Source organism: Kryptolebias marmoratus, linkage group LG18 (assembly GCF_001649575.2).
Source record: "Kryptolebias marmoratus isolate JLee-2015 linkage group LG18, ASM164957v2, whole genome shotgun sequence".
In the NCBI taxonomy this organism is placed as follows: domain Eukaryota; kingdom Metazoa; phylum Chordata; class Actinopteri; order Cyprinodontiformes; family Rivulidae; genus Kryptolebias; species Kryptolebias marmoratus.
In genome coordinates this window covers 3240399-3244125 of record NC_051447.1, presented here as the reverse complement: position 1 = coordinate 3244125, position 3727 = coordinate 3240399, and the positions used below count along the sequence as shown (strand labels likewise).

At 37.0% G+C, this 3727-nt stretch overlaps 1 long non-coding RNA gene across 1 annotated transcript in view; it reads right to left on the bottom strand.

Annotated features, from left to right (window-relative positions):
• Positions 1–535: 535 nt before the first annotated feature.
• The window catches only part of LOC112450072, a 5507-nt gene continuing 2315 nt past the window's right edge, over positions 536–3727 (bottom strand). The window contains exons 3-5 of the long non-coding RNA XR_003038631.2: positions 3108–3281; positions 2718–2834; positions 536–989 (exon numbers count right to left, since the gene is read on the bottom strand). This is a non-coding gene — a long non-coding RNA (uncharacterized LOC112450072). The remainder of the gene's footprint in view (positions 990–2717; positions 2835–3107; positions 3282–3727) is intronic.

The window sequence follows — 3727 nt, the reverse complement described above, 5'->3', positions numbered from 1 at the left end:
TACTGAATGTTGTCGATGAGATGGAACCAAACGATTGCACTAGAAATATGAAGACATTGAACACAGAGAGAAAATGCACATACTCAGTCACCTTCATTGTGGCTGATATGTAGGGCGTCAATTTGTTGACATTTTCTAAGGTATTTGTCCAACAGCTCTACAGTAACACAGGTTGGAAAAGTAAAACCTGGAGATCAGAACCTGCTGAGTCCGGTCTTCTTCTGGCTCCTTCCTGGACTCCAGCAGAGGAGCTTCTATATCAATCTATGCTGCAGCTGCTGCTGAGATTTTGGGGGCGCCTGTTACCTGTCCAACGGAGAGAAGGCACAGTTCTCTGACCTCTCCTACGACTCTGAGCTGCAGGTGAAGCTGTGGAAAAAGAGCTGAGAGCTTGTGGGCCTTCAGGAGACCTGATGCAGCCTGATGGGACCGTCACACTGAAGAACTCCACAACCTCATCCCACATCAGGGCCACTGAGGACAAGACTGAACTTCTGTCTGAACTTTGGATTCACAAAGTGTCCAACTCTTCTCATCCACGTGTCTTAATAGTTACTTTACCAAAATTCACTTTATTTTTATTCATCCAGTAACAATTTACAACAGAAAGTTTGCAAAGAGAAAAATCCCACTGAGCATCAACAGGAACATTTTCCACAAAGTAAAACCTGAGATTCTGTAAGATAGACATTTCAAAGTATCTGCTTCACTAAATCCCAGCTGCTTGTTTCCACAGCCCGGTTCTATGTGAGATAGTAGAGCTGTTCTCAGATCAGTTCCAACTGCAGCACTGAGAGTCATCTCCACTTCTTCTGATTCCTCTGTCAGTCACTGCTGAATGAAGCTCTCCTCTCCTCTCCGCCTCCCAGAAACATTCCAGTCAGAGTCTCTCTGCATCATCATCTCTGGATCATCAGGACACAGCTCATCTTCTCCCAGAAACACACCATCATCTTTCTTGGCTCCTGCAGGAAGTTCATCACTTCCATCTGTGGAGAGAAGAAGAAGCAACAGAAGAGATAAATGTGTCTTTCAGAGACTCATTCTTCTTTTGAAACCACTTCATCATATTTTTCCTTATCTCTGAAAACTGGGATTGTACCAGATGATTTAAAAGTTGCTTAAGTTATTCCTCTGTTCAAGGCAGATGTTCCACATTGTTTTAATAATTACAGACCTATATTGATTTTCCATGTTTTTCTAAAGTTTTTGAAAAAATAGTGTGCAAAAGGATTCTCCATCATTTAGTTTATAATTCAATTCTTTACAAACACCAATATGATTTTAGGAAGAATCACTCTACATACATGGTTTGCTCCTCCTGGTTGACAGTGTTACCTCTGCACTTGAAAATAATGAATTCTCCCGTAGTATTTTCATTGATTTATCAAAAGCATTTGACAGCGTGTATCATCATATCTTAATGCAGAAACTTTATAAGTATGGATTTCATGGTATTGTTTACAAATGGTTAAATAGCTATATTTGCAATAGGCAACAATTTGTTAGCTTTGAGGGTTGCAAATCTAACAGAGCTAAGATACTTTGTGGAGTTCCCCAAGGCTCCATTCTTGGGTTACTGTTATTTCTGATTTACCTAAATGATTTATCAAACATTTCCAATGTTCTTTCACCAGTCATGTCTGCTGATGATACGATCCTGCTTCTTTCTCATTTACATTTTGATTCATTTTTGAAAAATGCTAATCTTGGTTTGAGTGCCTACGCTTCATTGTTTAGAGTAAATAAATTATCTTTAAATCTAAAACGATCAAATTTCATGATTTTTTGTGGTAGAAAGTCATATAATGGAAAATGTTCAAAAAATTTAATTGATGGCATAATGATATGACAATTATCATCACAAACATTTCTTGGCGTTATTGTTAATGAGAGCTTAAGTTGGAAAGAAAAATGCATGAATCTATTGGTATAATAAAGAGGGTTCGTCATTATATCACTGCAGAATGTTTGTTTACACTTTATTGTAATCTGATATACCCATATTTATCTTATTGTAATATAGTTTGGGGAAGTACTTTTCCCATACCTTCGCATAAAATTTTGGGTCTTCATAAACTCTTTGTTAGAATTGCAACTCGATCAGACTATCACTGTCCTTCTTTTCCTTTGTTTAAGAATCTACAGATTCTTACTATCTATATTAACATTTTTCAAATTTGTATCTTTGTTTATAAGATTTATAAAAGTCAAGAAGAGATACCAATGTATTTCACTTATTACTTTAAATCAAATATGTAGTTTCATTCTTACCTAACTTTTATCTAAATATCAGACCAGTAAATTCAGTTTTATCTCCGATACAGGGGAGCTAAAGTTTGGAATGACTTTTCGCACTTGGTAAAACGCAGGCCTTCTGTAAAAGAGTTGAAACGTTATTTAAAACTGTATTTATTCAAAGAGTTGTGATTGTCACTTTTTTCATTGTTACATATTCTATTTTAAATTTCAATTACTACTTTGTAGATGTGTTTCTATTTTTTTATATGATTGTACTTCATAAATTTATGATCAACTGATGAAGGATTGAAGAATTCCTGAAACCAGTCCCTGTTCTCCTCTAAGAGATTCATTCAGAAATACAGTTACTGAGAAGCTGCAGGTTTACAGGAAACACTGAATCTTTGCTTTGAGAAGAACTGGGTTTTGCCAAATTCTGCTGAAAGCAGCAGGAACGACTCCAACCTTCTACTGACCTCAAAGTCTGTAGGCTGGACTCTTCACAAGATTCAACAGCTGCTGAACATCTGTATCATGCAGGTTATTGTATCTCAGGTCCAGTTCTCTCAGATAGGAGGGGTTGTAATTCAGAGCTGAGACCAAAGAAGAACAGTTGATCTTTGACAAACTGCAATCTGACAATCTGAATAAAGAATAAAACATGTAAGTTTAAAAAAACAAAACAAGACCTTTAAAGACTCTGAACTCATATATAGTTTCATTAAAATTTGGTTGGCGATTCAGAAAAAAAATTGCTAATAGTACAACCACCCCCTTCTCTCTCTTTCACACACACACACACGCATGCACGCACACACACACACACACACACTCACACACACAGGTGGACAATAAACATGTCTGACCTCAGAGTCTCCAGTCTACATTGTGGACTCTCCAGAAAACCACACAGCTGCTTCACTCCTGAATTTTGCAGGATGTTGTAACTCAGGTCCAGATGTCTCAGATGGGAGGGGTTGGACTTCATAGCTGAGCCCAGAGAAGAACAGCTGATATCTGACAACCAGCAGCTCATCAAACTGAATAAAGAATAAAACATTTAAGTTTAGAAAACAAAACAAGACTTTTAAAGACTCTGAACATTGATCTAACTGAAAGCTGTTTTAACTTGTTTCAAACTAAACTATTTGAATTATTGAAATTTAATCAGTAATAATAAATAATAACTGTTAGTTTCAGCTCTGCTTTTATTGTGAAAGTCATGACTTTAACTATGAGCTGAAAATCAAGTGTGTCACAGTTTCCAAGTAAATGAGCCAATGTTTAATATTTGATGTTGAATTAAAGCCCAGAAGAAGAAACCAGAGTTTCCCCTGAAGCTCCTCAGTGTGGATCAGTATAATATCAGCCTTATGTCGGCACTTTAGTGTCACCACAACTTTCACATCAGATTCATCTCAGCACACAACTAAATAAAGGCCCAGCATTCCTTGAAGGAATGCATATCGCCCACCGCCTTTCATGT